Below are 19,873 nucleotides of genomic sequence, written 5' to 3' on the forward strand. Positions count from 1 at the left end.
ACTTCTCTAGTCCAAAGTCTCAAAGTCTTTGATATTCCTCCAAACAACATCATGATCAGGCCTGTCACAGCAATGCCCAGTCCCTGATACCAACTTCTGTCTTAATTATTGTTCTTTTGCTGTGAAGAGACACTATGACCAAGGTAACTCTTATAAAAGAAAACATCTAATTGGGGGGTTGTTTACAGTTTCAGAGAGATAGTATGTTATCATCATGGCAGAAAGCAGACAGGCATGATGCTGGAGTAGTAGCTGATCTACACACAGCAGGCAGGCAGAGAAAGAGAGAAAACGAATCACTAAGCCTGGCATGGGGATTTGAAACATCAAAGCCCATCCCCAGTGACACACTTTCTCCAACAAGGCCACACCGAATCTTTTCCAAACAGTTTGTCAACTGAAGACTAAAATACTCAAACATATGAGCCTATGGGGACCATTTTCACTCCGACTATCACAGGCAGGTTTAGGAGGTGTGGCCTTACTGGAAAAACAATATTGTTAGGTCTCAAAGAAACCCAGGACAAATTTCACTCAGTACCTGTGGCTCTTCCCAGCACTTCTCATCCTACCCCCTACCCTAAATCTCTCCCTCCTAGGGCTGGGCTTCTGCTTTCCTTCCCAGAACCTCTCTTCCTAAATAACTTAGTCATTTTGGCTTAGAGACTTCTTGGCTCTTGGCTCCTAGCTGGCTCCAGTCCTGGTCTCTTTTGGTCCATTTGCCCCTTTCCCCATGTCCTCTCCCTCTCTCTCCTCTTATGGCCTGGTTCAGTCTGCTGGCCATATTCAGGTGGACTCCTTCAGATGCTCTGGCTGCTCTCTCCCTCATATTTATATTAAGCCTTCTTTTCAACCATACCAGGGAGCGGTCGTGTCCTCATTTCTCATTCAAGTATGTCACTGGCTTCAGGCTTTGAGCTTTCAAAAGCCATGTGCTGTTTCCAGCACATTTTTTCTGCCTTCTGCTTTCTGTCAAGATATGACCTCTCAGCTATTCCTCCAGCTGCCATGTTTGCCTGTCTGCTGTCATGCTTCCTGACCATGATGGTGTTAGAATATTTTCCCTCTGGAACGGTAAGCCCCAAATGTACTCTTTTATAGCTGTGTCTCAGTCATGTTGCTTCATCACAGCCATAGAAAAGTAACTAAGACATTGATCAATAGAATAGAATAGTCCCAGAAATAAAGCCACACAGATACCTGATTCTTTATGGAATCATAAAGACTCCATGGAAAAAAACATTCTTTGGGGAAAAAAAAAAAAGATAGCCAGTTATGCTTGCAAAAGTGGGTGTCTCTATATAAAACAAAGAAAGTGGTTCTGTATCTCTCATTTTTATGAGAGTCAGTTCAAAATGGATCAGATACATTAATGCAAGACCTTAACCTCTGAAGCTGTTAGAGAAAGACGTAACAGTCACCCTTCAAGATGCAGGCTTAGAAAATAAAACCGAAAGTGTGGAAAGTGACTTCATGAACTGAGAAACTTCTCTCTCCAAAGAGACAATCAGAGGAGGTGAGAGCTTATAGGGTATAGAGAAGCCTTTGCTAGTTGTTCATAAGACAGGTTATTATCTAGAATGGCTGAATAATTAAAAAATCAAAATCCTCAAACAAACAAAACAACATAATTAATAAGTAGCTAACGAGATGCACACAGTTCTCAAAAGATAAGGCCCAAATTGTCAATAAACATATGAAAAACCACTCAATATCCTTAGCCACTGGGAGATGAAAATTTGAATAATCTCCAGATTCCATCTTCTATCAGTGAGAATGGCTATCATTAAGAAAACAAATTTTAAAATGATGTTAAGGATGAGAGGGAAAAGAACACTGACATACTGCTGGTGGAACTGTACGTTAGCTCAGCCACATGAAAATTCCTCTAAAAATTAAAATTCCGGATATTAGCCCACTGTCAGAAATATAGGGTTGGTGAAGATCCTTTCCCAGTCTGTAGGCTGTCATTTTGTTCTGACAACAGTGTCCTTTGCTTTATAGAAACTTTTCAGTTTCACGAGGTCCCATTTATCGAGTGTTGATTTTAGAGCCTGTGCTGTTAATGTTCTGTTCAGGAAGTTGTCTCCTGTGACAATGAGCTTAAGCCTCCTCTCCACTTTTTCTTCTAACAGGTTTAGTGTGTCTGGTTTTATGTTGAGGTCTTTGATCCACTTGGACTTTAGTTTTGTGCAGGGTGATAAGTATGTATCAATTTGTATTTTTCTACATGTAGATATCCAAGAACTCAAGAAGTTAAACAGCAACAAATCAAGTAATTCAATTAAAAACTGGAGTACAGGGCTAAACAGAGAATTCTGAAGAGAAGAATACCAAATGGCAGAGAAACCCTTAAAGAAATGCTCAACATCCTTAGTCATCAAGGAAATGCAAATCAAAATTACACCTTACACCCATCAGAAAGGCTAAGATCAAGAACTCAAGTGACAACACATGCTGGAAAGGTTGTGGAGAAAGGGGAACCCTCCTCCATTACTGGTGGGAATGTAAACTTGTACAACCACTTTGGAAATCAATCTGGTGCTTTTTCAGACAACTAGGAATAGCACTACCTCAAGATCCAGCTGTACCACTCCTGGGCATATCTCCAAAAGATGCTCAAGTATACAACAAGGACATTTGCTCAACCATGTTCATAGCTGCTTTATTTGTAATAGCCAGAAGCTGGAAACAACCCAGATGTCCCTCAACGGAGGAGGAATGGATACAGAAATTGTGGTATATTTACACAATGGAATACTACTAAGCAATTAAAAACAAGGAAATCATGAAATTTGCAGGCAAATTGTGGGATCTAGAAAAGATCATCCTGAGTGAGGTATCCAGAAGCTGAAAGACACACATCGTATATACTCACTTATAAGTGGATATTAGACATATAATATAGGATAATCATACTAAAATCTGTACACCTAAAGAAGCTAAGCAAGACGGAGGACCTTGGGTAAGATGTTCAATCTTCATTCAGAAAGGCAAATGGGATAGACATTGGAAGAGGGTGAAAACAAGGATTGAGACAGAAGCATACCACAGAGGACCTCTGAGCCTATGGGGACCATTTTCACTCCGACTATCACAGACTCTTCCTAGCAAGGTATTAAAGCAAATGCTGAGGCTCATAACCAAACTTTGGGCAGAGTGCAGGGAATCTTATGAAAGAAGGGGGAGATAGAAAGACCTGGAATGGTCTGGAACTCCACAAAGAGAACAACAGAACCAAAAAATCTGGGCCCAGGGGTCTTTTCTGAGACTGGTACTCCAACCATGGACCATTCATGGAGATAACCTAGAACCCCTGCACATGGGTAGCCCATGGCATCTCAGTCTCCAAGTGGCTTCCCTAGTAAGGAGAACAGGAGCTGTCTCTGACATGAACTCAGTGACTGACTCTTTGATCATCTCCCCCTAAGGATGGAGCAGCCTTACCAGACCACAGAGGAAGACTATGAAAGACAGTCCAGATGACACCTGATAGGCTAGAGTCATATGGAAGAAGAGGAGGTCCTCCACTATTAGTGGACTGGGGAAGGGGCATGGGAGGAGATGAGGGAGGGAGGAAGAGCACAATTGGGAGGGGACAAGGGTGGGGCTACAGCTGGGTAATATTATTAAAAAATTAAAATTCCTCTAAAATTTAAAAACAGAACTACCATTTGACCTGACTATACCACTTCTGAGTATAAACCTAAGTGATTCTAAGCCAAGAGACCAATGAGACACTTATAAATTCGTGTTTATTACAGCACCATTCCCTATAGCTGTTACACAAGTATGGTGATTCTCACCTATCAACTCTACCCTTGGGAATGAAGGCAGGGGGATCAGGAGTTCAAACTCATCCTTGGCTTCATGTTGAGTTTGTGGTCATCATGAGCTACATGAAAACCTGTTTCAATAAACAAGTAAATAAATAACACAGCAACTTTCTATCTTGTAGAATCATTCTAGGCATCTATAAATACATGAATGGAGACAGGATATTAGTACACACACAGACACACACACACACACACACACACACACAGACACATAGACACAGCTGCTTAATCTTTGTCAGCTTGACACAAAGTAGAGTCACCTGGAGCGCAGGAACTGGAAACGAGGAACTGCCTCCACCAAACTGGTCTGTGGGTATGTCCATGAGACATTCCTCCAATTAATGATTAATGTGGAAGGACCCACCCATTGTGGGCAGGGCCATCTCAGGACAAGCCAGGGCCTGGGCTTCTAAGAAAGTCAGTTGAGCAAGCCAAGGGAAAGCAGTTAGTGTCTTTCCTCCATGGACTGTATGTAATTCAGGCTACTGCATTCCTTGATGATAGACTGTAACATGTAAGCCAAATAAACTCCTTTCTATTCCAATTTTTTTTGTTAGTGTTTTAGCACAGCCACAGAGAGGCAAAGTAAAACATACACAAGAGTCTTATTCAACCATTAAAAAGAATGAAATTATGTCATAGAAAAAAAAATGGATGTAATTCAGAAAGACAAATATTGTATGCTTTCTCCCATTTATGGGTTGTATACAGAGTAATTTATTTGTATATGGCATGAAAGTGGAAACAAACTTATCTTGGGGAAAGAGGGACTAGTAGATGGAGGTAGGGGGAGAAGAGTGAGGGGATGACTTGAATTACAGTGCACAACATCCTGGAGTGAAAACGACTTTGTGGAATCCATCACTGAGGATGATGAGCACACACCTTGAAGATAAAATAATGCGTGGCCGTCTCTCTATTGGATCCCCCAAAGGTCTTGTTAACTTCCCCTATCTTTCCACCTGTCCAGACTTTTATAATTAAATTTAGGACATCTCAGGACTTTTACTGACATGTGTTGTTGTTTTTGTTTCTATGTCAATAAGTAATGTGGATTTATCGTGGTAGCAACTTCAAAAACGCTGCTAACTGTTTATTGACATTCCCTGTGGACAGCTGTCAGAATCACACTAGAGCTACTTGTGTGAAACTCACGAAACAAATAAAACCCGGAGGATAGTAAGCAGATGTTTCCACGCCTATACACGGTAATAGGATCACTGAAGATCCTGTCAGAACCACAACTTACACAGAGGCCAGGTGTACCTTAAACAGAACGTACTTCTTCAGGCATGTCTGCTCCAAAATTGTTCATTTAACCTAGGGCCAATGCTTCCCTTTCAAAAATATTTATTTTTATATGTAATTATATGTATGTGGGGGAGTAGAAGATGTGCATGTGGGTGCAGCTGCCTGACCAGGCCAGAAGAGGACATGGATGCTCTGGAGCTGGAGTTAGTGTGAGCGCAGCTGGGAACTGAACTACGGTCTTCTGCAAGAACAAAATTCACTCTTAACTGCTGAGCCATCTTCAATGTCTCCAGCGTCACCTTTTAAGTTGATTCTTATATCTAAAGATAATTGTTTCTACCTCATTGCGCTTTGACAAGCTTTCTCTTGTTTCCGTTTCCCTAACTACACACCTTATCCTGGTTTGCAGATCCCTGCTAATCTTTAATAAACTATTAGTCTACGGAAAGTCTTTCTCTGGGTGTTATTTAGATTGACATATATCTTATGTGGTGATGATATTTTGTGTGTGTGCAGAAATGTCAGTCAATATCCATGTTAACTGCTTCTACAAGCAAATAGCTTTCCGGTTATCATGGTATTTAAAAAAAAAAAAAGAGTTGAAAATGTGTTTGTTTCTGCTGTGCATTTTGTTGAGTGGTGTGTCATGGTATTATACCTCAGTCTGGCCGTGCCAGAAGGCCAGCTGCTCTGGTCCAGGTCGTAAAATGTTTGGTAATGTATCTTCTTATGAATTTTTGGGGAAGTTTTAATTCTATGTGTATATAGGCAAATACTGACCATCATTGACCAACCCACAGTGACTGGCACCACTTATAGAGAAACATATAAATGAGAAAGAAGAGGGCTGATTCCCAGGAAATCACACTGACTCAGTTAACTTCTGGTTTATCACAGAAGCTGGTGCTTAACGGTGCAGGGCACAGGACATCTGTGGAGCAAGGTTGCTGGTTGTCAGCAATTAGAGAATGTAATGTGGAGCCAGGGAGGTTGAGGTACCTGCGGCCGTGGGAGCCTCATGATGGAAGAGGAGGACTGAGGGTTCAATCAGAAAGCTACTGCTTTTTGACCTTCAAATGCAAGTTGTGGTGTGCATGTGTGTGTGTTCTGGATAAATATATCCAGGCTTAATCTGATCCAAACCTAGGCTTCAGATGGTGCATGCAGTGGACTACCGTTGCCTCTGATGTCTTTGTCCTTCCCTCTCTCCCTGGTAACTATCCCCTGGTCAGTTTTCCTGTTGTGTGTACTCGTCTTCTGTTGAAATTCATCTATCCTCATATTCCCTCCTCTGTACTTAATTCAGACCTCAGCAAGTTGCTCATTAACAGACAAATGCACACTTCTTTTAGCTTTGTGAAATCTAAAAAGCTGCTGCTCCTCTTTCTCCTCCTCTCCTTCTCCCTGCTCCTTCTCCTCAGTCTCCTGCTCCTTCTCTTTCTCTTTCTCTTCCTCTCCCTCCCTTTCTTAGACACACACACACACACACACACACACACACACACACACACACGAGAGAGAGGGGGGGGCAATTTTTTTGAAACTCAAAATAATCAATTCAATAGCCAAAGGAAATACACGAATGCTTTCCAAAGCATTTGGAGAGGTTATCAGTGACGCAGTCATCAATAGTTTGAAATCTATTCTGTCCCCGGAATTACGATGACTCCAGAAGGGCCAATAGAAACATTTTTTTTCTTGACATCTTTGTAGGCAGGAGAATTCAGGTGTGGATGGACCATCTGTTCAAATATTCTCAAACAGCTTACCAGTTAAAAAAGTTTGGGAACTGTGAATAGAATCAAAATGAACCTCAAATGCACCCAGAATGCCACCTTTGTTCTTCTTCCTCCGTTTCAGATCAAGACGGCGAAGACAGGCCTTCGATAGGGGATGTTCCCTTTGATCGCTGGCCAGAGGTCAGACTCCTAAGGCTGTTCTGACGAGCAAGTGTAACTTCTTGGTTTATCTCTATTGTCTCATCTTAAATTCTGTAAATGAGATGACACAGATGAGCAGAGCTGCAGTTCCTTCTCGTCTGCATTTTATTAACTTTATGGGTTTCCTTCTTGCATGATCTTACCTAATTACATCCTTCAAAGAAGCGCTGACACACCACTCTCCACTTTCAATTATTCACTCCATCGAAGGGAATCATGAAACATCCACCCCCTTCTGGAAAATCCGCCCAGCAACTGGGTCACTGTGGGAAGGGAACGAGGGGAAGCTGGGACCACGAGCCCAATTAGGGGGTCTCACAGAGAGTCTGCCTTTCCCCCTGTTTCCACTCAAGCCAATTTTCTAGGCACATAGTAGCTCACCTCTCCGAGCCACAAAAGCCCACACAGTATTATTATCACCCAGCCTCATCGCTCATGCTCTACACTGAACCTATTCCAAAGCCAACTGACTTCAAGTAGCTTTGGGATGTTTTCAAAAATCCATTCATTTGCAACGAATCATATTCCTCCCGGTGTTGTATGGAAAGCGCTGCGTCTGTGAAAGCCTTTGATGGGAGGAGATCCAGGCAGCGGCTGCGGATGCAGGCAGTTGCTTCAATGGGGAAGCCTCTTCAGGCGTCTGCCATGCCATTCGCAAGGGGTCAGCTCCGTGCAGACACAAGTGGCAGCATGGCCACAACATTCAACAATTTCAGAACTGATCATCATACCAAACCTAAGAATCTATAGGCCAGAAGAAAGAGATGATGTATAAACTAAAGGCGTAGGAAACCTATTTGGTTAAACCTATTTAATAAAACAAAGCTACATTTCCTAAACCCAGAGGAAAATATGCACTCAAAGTACTATGGGCATTTAGAAATACATCTATCTATCTATCTATCTATCTATCTATCTATCTATCTATCTATCTATCTATCTCTATATATATTTGTGCGTGTGTGTGTTGTGCCACAGTTTGTTCCTTGGAAGAGACAAGGGACATGCAAAGGTACACAAAGACTGAAAGCGTTCTGGTGGCAAACGGTACACCGAGGAAGTGGAAACTAAGGACAACTGAATAACTATGCTTCTACCGGAGAAAGAAAACTCCAATCCAAAACTATCTGGAAGACTTAAAGAAGGTCACTATGAATCAACAAAGGAAAAATAAGCCAAGAATGAATAAAAAAATATACACTGAACATAAGCACACTAAGATTCGTACAATGAAAACTATGGGAAAGCAGATAGGTCAAGATACATGCAGGCCAGCACCGTCCAGAAACGGACAGCTGCACTGTCACACAGTCCCTTTCTAGGACAACCCTAGAAAGGAAACTCTTCACTGTCACCGGCCAGCAATGACACCTGATACCACCTGATCTAGGGCTGGGGGGAGAGAGACAGGGCGACACACAGAAGGACAGCAAGTCTAGGCTCTGATCTAGGGCTGGGGGGAGAGAGACAGGGCGACACACAGAAGGACAGCAAGTCTAGGCTCTGATCAAGGTGTCAGTTTAACAATAGTAAAACCAACACTTATATAGCAGGAAAGTACAAGCAGCTTCTCACGGAGGCAACTTTACTTAGCGAAAACATGTGAGGGCTCACTCAAGGTTACCCAGAACTTCCTGTCTGGTTACCATAGTTGCACGGAGTTTCTCAGGGCCAGAGCCCTCTGCTGTAGAGGGCTGTTAAATTACAGCCAGGGCCAAGAGGCCGAGTTCCACTGCTCAGATGCCCACTCCAGTTTGCCATTAACTCCAAATAGGCTGCTGCACTTCACAGTGGGCAAAACTTTAGACAGTGCACCTGACTGTACATTTTACTTGGAAAGAAAATGGCTGGATGTGAGAATATGCAGATTCCTGATTTGGCTAGATAGCCAGGAACTTGGAAAAGGTATGGTTGGAAAGTTGGTTAAGAAAGTTACTTGGAGGAGGGTTATGTAGAGGGATAGATCCAAATGGGCAAAGGACACAGAGATACTTGTTTTCCACTCAGTGCTCATCAAAAAGTGACCTCATGGGGCTGACAACTTAGCTTAGTGGTTAAGAGCATGGATTGCTCTTCCAGAGGACCAGGGTTTGTTTTTTTATAGATAGAGAAAATAAGATAGTTCATGATAAAGTCAAATTTAAACAATATCTACAAATACAGCCCTACAGAAGGTGCTAGAAGGAAAACTCCAACCCAAGGAGGTTAACTCTACCCATGAAAACACAGGAAATAAATAATCCCACACCGGAAGAAACAAAAGAGGGGACACACACCACCACCACCAGCAACAGAAACAACAAAACAAAAGCAATCAAAAATCATTGGTCATCGATATTTTTTTCAATATCAATGGTCTCACTTCCTCAAAAAAAAAAATACATACTAACAGAATGGATGCAAAACCAGGATCCATCTTTTTTTGCTACGTACAAGAACCCATACCTCTATATCAAGAATAGACATTTCCTCAAGGTAAAAAGCTCGAAAAAGATATTCCAAACAAATGGATCTAAGAAGCAAGCTGGAACTGCTGTTTTAATATCTAATAAAATACACCTCAAGCCAAAACTAATCAAAAGAGTTAGGAAATGACACTCATACTTATCAAAGGAAAAATCCACCAAGATTTCAATTCTTAACATCTATTCCCCAAACACAAGGAAACCTAACTTTGTAAAAGGAACACTACTACAGCTTAAATCATACACTGAACCTCACACACTGACAGTGGGATACTTCAGTACCCCATTCTCACCAAGGGACAGGTCATCCAGACATAAACTAAATAAGAAATATTGGAGATAACAAATATTATAAACCAAATGGGCCTAACAGATATTTACAGACCATTTCACCCAACACAAAAGAATATGTTTTCTTCTCAGTTGCTCATGGAACTTTCTTCAAAATTGACCACATACTTGGACACAAAGTAAGTCTCAACAGATACAAGAAAATTGAAGTAACTCCCTACATCCTATCAGACCACCACAGACTAAATTCTGATAACAACAAACCCAGAAACAACAGAAAGCTTATAAACTCATGGAAACTGAATAAATCTCCACTAAACGAAAACTGGGTCAAGACAGAAATAAAAAGAAAATCAAAGACTTTTTAAAATTCAATGAAAATTAATACACAGCATACCAAAACTTAAGCGGCACAATGAAAGTAATGCCAAAAGGAAAGTTCATCGCACATAATACCTACATCAAAAAAACTAGAGATCTCATACTAATTACTTAATAGCACACCTGAAAGCTTTTGAACAAAAAGAAATAACACATGCAAGAGAGTAGACAGCAATAACTAATCTAACTGGGGGCTGAAATCAATGAAATAGAAACAAAGAACAGTAAAAAATAATCAATGAAACAAAGAGTTGGTCCTCTGAGGATAGACAAACCCTTATCCAAACTAACTAAAAGGCTGAGAGAGAATATTCAAATAATGAAATCATAAATGAAAAGGAGGACATAACAACAGGCAACAGGGAAATCTACAGAATCATAAAGATGTACTTTAAAAACCTATATTCCACCAAACTGAAAAATAAAAAAAGAAATGGATAATTCTCTTAATAGATTCCAGTTACCAAAGTGAAATCAAGATCAAAGAAGAAATTTAAACAGAGCTATAAACCCTTGTGAACTAGAAGCAGTCAAAAAAAGCCCAGGACTAGACAGTTTTAGCACAGAATTCTACCAGACTTTCAAAGACGAGTTAGTGCCAATACTCCTCAAATTATTCCATGAAGTAGCAACAGAAGGAACATTGACAAATTCATTTATGAGGTCACAGTTACCCTGATATCTAAAACACACAAAAGACTCACCAAAGAAAAAAATGTACAGGCCAATTTCCTTTATGAACATAGATGCAAAAATACTCAAAAATACCTGCAAACCAGATCTAAGAACACATTAAAAAGCTAAGACCAAGTAGGCTTCATCCCAGAGATGTAGGAATGGTTCAACATGTGAAAATCAGTAATTGTAATCCAACATATAAACAAACTGAAAGAAAAACACAACACGATAATCTTATTAGAAGTTGAAAAGCCTTTGACAAAATTCAACACCTTTTCATGATAAAAGTCCTGGAGAGGATTTCTTTAAGTGTTCCTCTGCCATTCGATATTCCTCTATCAAGAATTCTCTGTTTAGCTCTGTTCCCCACTTTTTAATTGGATTACTTGGTTTGTTGCCTTTCAGCTTCTTTAGTTCTTTATATATACTGGATATTAGCCCTCTGTCAGATAGAGGGCTGGTGAAGATTCTTTCCCAATCTGTAGGCATTCGTTTTGTTTTGATGACGGTGTCCTTTGCTTTACAGAAGCTTTTCAGTTTCATGAGGTCCCATTGATTGATTGTTGCTCTTAGAGCCTGTGTTGTTGGTATTCTGTTCAGGAAGTTGTCTCCTGTACCAATGAGTTCTAGGGTCTTCCCATTTTTTTCTTCTAACTGATTTAATGTGTCTGGTTTTATGTTGAGGTCTTTGATCCACTTGGACTTTAGTTTTGTGCAGGGTGATAAGTATGGATCTATTTGCATTTTTCTACATGTAGATATCCAGTTAGACCAGCACCATTTGTTGAAGATGCTATCTTTTTTTTCCCATTGTATGGTTTTGGCATCTTTGTCAAGGATCAGGTGTCCATAAGTGTGTGGGTTTATTTCTGGGTCTTCTGTTTGGTTCCATTGATCCACCATTCTGTTTCTATGCCAGTACCATGCAGTTTTTATTACTGTTGCTCTATAGTGCAGCTTAAGATCAGGGATGGAGATACCTCTAGAAGATCTTTTATTGTAGAGGATTGTTTTAGCTAGCCATCAGGGAAATGCAAATCAAAATGACCCTGAGATTTCACCTTACACCCATCAGAATGGCCAAGATCAAAAACTCAAGTGACAACACATGCTGGAAAGGTTGTGGAGAAAGGGGAACCCTCCTCCACTGCTGGTGGGAATGTAAACTTGTACAGCCACTCTGGAAATCAATCTGGCGCATTCTCAGACAACTAGGAATAGCGCTTCCTCAAGATCCAGCTATACCACTCCTAGGCATATATCCAAAAGAGGCTCAAGTACACAATAAGGACATTTGCTTAACCATCTTTGTAGCAGCTTTATTTGTAATAGCTAGAAACTGGAAACAACCCAGATGCCCCTCAACTGAAGAATGGATACAGAAATTGTGGTACATCTATACAATGGAATATTACTCCGCAATGAAAAACAAGGAAATCATGAAATTTGCAGGTAAATGGTGGAAACTGGAAAGGATCTTCCTGAGTGAGCTATCCCAGAAGCAGAAAGACACACATGGTATATACTCACTCATATAGACATATAATATAGGATAAAACTACTAATATCTGTACACCTAAAGAAACTAATCAAGAGGGAGGACTCTGGCTAAAATGCTCAGTCCCCATCCCGAAAAGCAAAGAGGATGGACAGAAAAAGAAGAAGAAGAAGAAGAAGAAGAAGAAGAAGAAGAAGAAGAAGAAGAAGAAGAAGAAGAAGGAAGAAGAAGAAGAAGAGGAAGAAGAGGAAGAAGAGGAAGAAGAGGAAGAAGAGGAAGAAGAAGAAGAAGAAGAAGAAGAAGAAAGAAGAAGAAGAAGAAGAAGAAGAAGAAGAAGAAGAAGAAGAAGAAGAAGAAGAAGAAGAAGAAGAAGAAGAAGAAGAGGAAACAAGTTAGGAACCTGCCACAGAGGGCCTCTGAAAGGGTCTGCCCTGCAGCGTATAAAAGCAGATGCTGAGACTTATGGCCAACTCTTGGGCAGAGTGCATGGAATCTTATAAAAGAAGTGGGGAATAGTAAGATCTGGCGAGGACAGGCGCTTCACAAGGAGAACACAGAACCAAAATATTTGAGCACAGGGATCTTTCCAGGGATTCATACTCCAACCAAGTACCAGGCATGGAGATAACCTAGAACTCCTACACAGATGTAGCCCATGGCAGTTCAGTGTCAAGTTTGTTCCATATTAATGGGAAGAGGGACTGCCTCTGACATAAACTGATTGGCCTGCTCTTTGATCACCTCCCCCTGAGGGGGGAGCAGCCTTACCAGGCCACAGAAGATGACAATGAAGCCACTCTTGATGAGATCTGATAGACTAGGATCAGAAGGAAGGAGAGGAGGACCTCCCCTATCAGTGGACTTGGGGAGGGGCATATGTGAAAAAGGGGGAGGGAAGGTGGGACTAGGAGGGGAGGAGGGAGAGGTTTATGGGGGGGATACAAAGTGAATAAAGTGTAATTAATAAAAATTTAAAAAAAAAGTTCTGGAGAGACTGTGGATTCAACCCATACCCAAACACAAGAAAGCCAATATACAGTAAGCCAATAGCCAATATCAAATTAAATGAAGAGAAGCTTAGAGCAATTCCACTGAAATCAAGGAAAGGTCAAGGCAAAATTCTGCACCGTCTATATCTATTCAGTATAGTACTTGAAGTTCTAGGTAGAGGAACAAGACAACTAAAGGAGATCAAGGGGGTGGAACCTATAAAAGGATGAGTCACAGTATCATTACCTGCAGATGCTAACACACATAAGTAACTCTAAAGATTCCACCAGGGAACTCCTACAGATGATAAGTACTTTCAGTGAAGCTGTGGATACAAGATTAACTAAAACAAAACAAAACAAAATCAGTAGCCCTCCTATATACAAATAACAAATGGACTGAGAAAGAAATAAGGGAAACAACACCCTTCACAGTAGCCCCAAATAATATTTTTAATATATCTTGGAGTAACTATAACCAAACAAGTGAAAGACCTATATGACAAGAACTTCAAGTCTTTCAAAAATGAAACTGAAAAGGATGTCAGAAGATGGAAAGATCTCCCATGCTCGTGGATCTGTAAAAAAATGGACGTGGACATAATGAAAATGGCCATCCTTACCAAAAGCAATATACAGATTCAAAGAAGTCCCCATCAAAATCCCAACACAAGTTTTTACAGACAATTCTCAGCTTTGTATAGAAACATAAAAAAAAAAAAACAACAACCCAGGATAACTAAAACAATCCTGAACAATAAAAGAATTTGTGTGTGTGTACACACACACACACACACACACACACACACACACCAAGTGTGGTTCATAATCACAGTAAAGTCTTTCAGTCACAAAAAAGAATAAAGCTTTGTCATTTACAGGAAAATGGATTCAACTGGAAATAATCGTGTTAAGTGGTCTAAGAGGATCTCAAAAAACCAAATATTCCATTTATTCTCTCACTGTTCTTAAACTTTATAAAGCCATAAAACCATATATGTGCACATGGCAAGAAAGTAGAAGAGAAAAATGTCTAGGAAAACAAAGAGGGCTAACAGGAGTGAGAGTGGGGAGGGGAGGGTACGGGAAATGAAGGACATGCTTAAAGCACATTGTATGCTTGCATGAATATGGCCTTATGTAAGCCTATAAAACGCAACTTGAAAATCTCAAAAAAAAAAAGTGATGTTCAAGCTAAGACTTGAAGAATAACAATGATCTAGGCTTTAAATTCTATTTGTGTTTGGCAGCGGGAATAGAAATAAACACATAAATTGAAGTATATTTGAGAGAGTGAATCAGCACCATTTAGACATAGTCAGGGGAAGAGAGAAATGAGCCAGCAAACATCAGTCTCAGCTTCCATCTGAGAGAGAATGGCATGAAAGCACTAGCTCTAATTTTATTAAACACTTTATAGTGTGACTAGAGTCATATTTCCTCTTTTTTTCCAGAGAAAATCATATTATTAAAAAGCGTCGGTATGGAAATCTACTCTTATTTTCATACTGGAATCATGTAACATTGCGTTCAGAATATGTAACCATGACACAAGAAAGACAGAATGTAAGGCCTGATCATGATTATTTGTTTTACAAAAAAGCAAAAATGTGTGGGTTTGATGATGTACTAGTTGCTTCCCAGAGGAACTGTAAGGATGACTAAAGGAGTGAGTCAAACCAAACATCTCAAAAGGGAGCATCAAGTGGGAGCATGTGGGAAGCTGAGACAGTATGTGCGCTGGTTAGTTTTAGGTCGGCTTGATACAACCTAGCGCTGTTGGAAATGAGGGAACCTCAGTGGAGAAAAATGGCTCCATGAGAGCCAGCTGTAAGGCATTTTCTTATTTAGTGATCAGTGGGGGAGGACCCAGCCCATGGGGGTGGGGCCATCCCTGGGCTGGGCTGGTGGTCCTGGGTTCTATAAGAAAGCAGGCTGAGCAAGCCATGAGGTGTAAGTCAGTAAGGAGCACCCCTCCACGACCTCTGCATTAGCTCCTGCCTCCAGGTTCCTGCCCTGTTTGAGTTCTTGTCCTGAGTTTCTTTGGTGATGAACTCTGATGTGGAAGTGTAAGCTGAATAAACCCTCTCCTGCCCAACTTGCTTTTTGGTTATGCTGTTTTGTTGCAGCAATAGAAACCGTAACTAGGACAGTGTATTCTCCAATCGTAGTGAAAGTTTTGGTTTCTTGAAAAACACAGAAATATTGTGGAAATGTGTTTTTTGTTTTAATCTCGGGTGTGGGACATGGGGCTCTTCAGACTGTCCACAGCAGCTGACTGTGACTTGCCTTGTGCTTTAGCAGAGGCATGGTTTTGCCAGTTGAAGATGGTTTCTGTGATTTTGTGACATTTGGAATTCTGGGGACATTTTAGAGGGTATACAAATGCTAGGGCCCCAAGAGGTTGGTGGGTTGTTTGCTGTTGGTCACAGTTTGTTAAGTAGTCATGTGCAAAGAAGAAACAAGAAAAAGGGAGAGAAGAAGGAGGAAGGAAAGGAGGAGGACGAGGAGAAGGAGAAATTAGATATCCTGACTGCAAAGATCAAACTTGCCCCAAGGAACTCAATGCCAAATGATGTTGTGCCCTTTCCCTTCTATTTTTTCTTTTTTCTTGTGTTTGGGGGCTTTAAGGGTTGGAGAAAAGGGGCAGATAAGGGTGGAAGAAAGAAGAGCCCACAGAGTAGTATACACCCAATTGAACATCTCCCAATATTTCATTGCTCAGTTATTCATTTCTTAACTTAATTCAAAAAAACTCTGTAATTTTCACATTATTCCATCGTAAACATGACAAAACTCAAACTTTAAGAGCCAAGTAAATCATTCAAAGTCAAGTCTAACAAGTGGCAAAGTGATGATTTTGAAATTAAAATTGGCTTAAACTGTATTGTCAAAGTAACAACCCTTTCCCAAAATTGCTTACACACACTTGGGGAACTTCTATCTGTAAAGGGTGAGAAAAATCAATACTTTAGATTTTTGTGGGCTTTTTGATCCCTTACCTAACTGCTCAATATTGCCATTACTGAGCAAAACAATCACACAATATACAGTAATAAGTGAAGGAGTGTGGCTGCAGTTCAGCTAAACTTTGTTTCATCATTAGGAGGTATTGGCTGCCGGGCTGGCTCAGTGGGTGAAGGCCTTTACACCAAGCCGTATGGCCTGAGTCTCATCTCCAGAACCCGGAGCTGAAGGAAAGAACTGACTCCTACAAGCTTCCCTCTGATCTCCACACAGGCTTTGTGGTTACAATGTACATGCATGTACATGCACACCATACCACACCACACACACACTCTCATGTGCACACATGTGCACACACGTGCACACATGTGCACACACGTGCACACACATGCACACACAGAGATGGCTTTGGCTGCAAGCCATTGATTTGCATGAAGGTTTATTTTTATTACTTAAATTATGTGGACGTGTGTATGTTTGTGTGGAAGCATGCACACATGAGGACAGGTGTCCTTGGCTAGCAAAGAGATGTCAGGTCAGAGTGTAAAGCCGGGGCTCTAGGCAGTTGGTAGCTACTCACATTGAGAACTGGGAACTGAACTGGAGTCCTCTTCAAGGGCCCTATACACTCTTAACGCCTGAGACATCCCTCCAGGCCTATAACCTCTTTGTAATAAAGTCATATGATCAATAATCTTTGCTTTTATTCTTCTCTCATACATCTGGACCACAGCCTTTCCTCCCTCCACTCCTTTCAGTTTCCCCTCCCACCTCCTCTCTCCCCCAGATCCATTCCTCTTGTTTTCCCTCAGAAAAGAACAGGCTTCCCAGGGAATATCAACTGAACACGGCATAGCAAGATGCAATACGAGCAGACACGAACCCTCATATCAAGGCTGCACGAGGCAACCCAGTAGGAGGAAAAGGTTCCCAAGAGCAGGGGAAAGAGTCAGAGACACCCCCGCTCCTACGAACACCCCAAACTAAACACCACAGCATGTGCGCAGTGGGCCTAGGTCAGACCCATGTAGGCTCCCTGATTGCGACTTCAGTCTGTGTGAAGCCCTGTGCGCCCTGCTTAGTTGATTCCGCGGGTCATGTTCTCCTGGTGTCCTCCGCCCCTCTGGTTCCTCCCTCCCCCTTCTCCGCAGGGGTCCTCAGGCTCCACCTAATGTTTGAAAGTGGGTCTCTGCACCTGCTCCCGTCAGCTGCCGGGGGAATCCTCTCTGATGACGATTGGCCTAGGCGCCGATGATCAACAATCTTAACGAAATCTGCAGGCTCCCTTCTGCAGTGTTACAGCGTGTTCACAGGAAGTGGAGGTCATGGGGGTGACCTCACAGCCCATAAGGCGGACATTGGTACTGCGACTTGTCTCCTGGAAGGAGATCGGGCGGAATGTACTTGAGTTTTTAAGCAGCTCGTTTCTTATAATTGTTTTCATATCAGCCTGAGACAAATTAGAGCCACCTGAGAAGCTTCTTTGTCCCCTTGATAGATGTAGGAAGCCCATCCTGACTGTGCGTGGCACTTTCTGGCCGTGGCCCAGACGAAAGGAGCGGGGTAGAAGGAGGCTCGTTTCACCTTCTGCTCACTTGGTCTTCTGCTTGCCATTGAGCTAATTTTTCTTCCTTCCTTTTTTTTTTTTAATAAAATAAAATTGTATTTACTTAGAAGCATTCAGGATGTCAACAAAACAGCCGCATTTTTTTTTTTTTGCAAGTACAGAGTGGTATTCAGTTAACAGAACAATTATCTTCCTATAAGCTGCATCACAGACAACTGAAGATGAAAACCAAACCAAATGAAAAGAAAAAACCAAACCAACCAACCAAACAACCCTATCGTCCCCATATATAACTAATTCGTGCTCTACACCAACCAACAACTGTGCTTTAAGGTTCCATGCCAATTTACAAACCCCAGACTGTACCGGGCCAGGTTGTGGCCACAGAAAACACCACCAAGACAGAGCTGTCGGTAGTGTGTTAACTATACAAAAAAAAAAAAAAAAAAAAAAAAAAAGACATCGTACAGTTTAAAAACAAATCTTACACAGCCTTACATTTCTTCTTCTTTTTTTTTTCTTTAAAAGGAGTGAGTTGTGTATAGTGGGGGTTAAATGCTTTATAGACAAGGGAAAAAAACGCACTAGAACCAACTTATACCAACATCATCATCCTCTTCTTTCTCTTCATCTTCTTCCTCCTTTTCCTCCTCCTCCCCTACATCCTCCACGTCATCTCTTCCTTTTCTTGCGCTTTCCGGCCTTGACCACCCCTGTCAGGCCGTGTCCAGTTGTCCCTTAGTTCTATAGGCAGCGATATCCTTCTGGTCCTTCTCCTTCAGCGTGGGGGCCTTCTTCGCGTGCGGCTGCTGGTCATGGGCCACAGTGTTCCATGTCTCACCTAGCTTCTTAGCTACATCACTAATGGACAAGCTGCGGTGCTCTCCTTTGATTTTGGGGGCGGTCCTCAGAGCAGAACAGGAAGAAGGCCAAAAGGGGCCTCTTGGGTTCATATGGGTGCTTGAACTTCTTTTTGGTCTCTTCTTTGGGGAGGATGTAGGCTTCCATTTCTCTCTCGTCACGAGCCCTGTCAGCCTTTGCCGTGTCTTCAAATTTCCCCGTCTCTTTTGCAGACGTGGTCTTCCACCTCTCCAAGCGCTTCTTGGAGAACCCTGAGAAGTTGGCAGGGGCATCCGGGTGCTTCTTCTTGGCTCCTCCCGGCATGTTCATTTGCCTCTCGGCTTTTTAGGATCTCCTTTGCCCATGTTTAGCTGATTTTTGTCCCCGAAGCACCGAGTCGCTGCCCACTGCCTGTCTGGCTCACACTGACAGAATTCAAAGAAATGCAAGCTCACGTAACTGAATGAAGCTTCTATAATTTCCCACCTGTATTTTGAAGTACAGGAGCCATTTTTCCTGCTCTTACTGGTCTTCATTCAATTTAATTGACAAATCTTCTGGAAAACGTGTATATAGTAAGTCTTTCCCTCTACTTTCCAATGTGTTGTTTTATCCATAGCCTGAATTTCTTAGACATGAACTATACCATAGTCATGCTATTGCTAGGAAAAGAAGGCATTTTTCTAAGAAGACCATGTCTGTCAGACCTTTTCACTTGTGGTACCTCCGGCCAGTATCTGTTGGCTGCCATGGTTTATGACCGTTATGTGGCCATTTGCTGCCCTCTTCAGTATCCCTTCCTCAGGAGTGTGAAGGTCTGTGTCAGCTTGGTCCTGGCTGTGTGGCTTGGTGAACTCTGTGACTCACACAGCCCTGACAGCCACTTATTTTTCCTAAAACCCTTCAACTCTGGGAAACAGCTAATATGCTTTACATCTCTGTGAATTTGCCTATTCCAGGCATTTACGGGAAATATAGAATATACGACATTTTCTGTCTGGCCTTCTTCCTTTGGCACAGTGTGTGCAGTCTTCGCCCATATTGCAATGTGTATCAGAACTTCATTCCTTTTCATGCCAAACCAAATTCTACTGTATAGTCATATAAATAACATTGTACCATTTGCCACTTAGCAGACAATTACATTGTTCCCCACTTGCTTCCTAC

The 19,873-nt window shown here is 41.7% G+C and overlaps 1 pseudogene; it reads right to left on the reverse strand.

Moving 5' to 3' along the window:
• Positions 1 to 18,450: 18,450 nt before the first annotated feature.
• LOC110545900 (high mobility group protein B1-like) lies at positions 18,451 to 19,071 on the reverse strand (annotated as a pseudogene).
• Between the last annotated feature and the right edge of the window lie 802 nt (positions 19,072 to 19,873).

Source organism: Meriones unguiculatus, chromosome 10, assembly GCF_030254825.1.
Source record: "Meriones unguiculatus strain TT.TT164.6M chromosome 10, Bangor_MerUng_6.1, whole genome shotgun sequence".
NCBI classification, from domain to species: Eukaryota; Metazoa; Chordata; class Mammalia; order Rodentia; family Muridae; genus Meriones; species Meriones unguiculatus.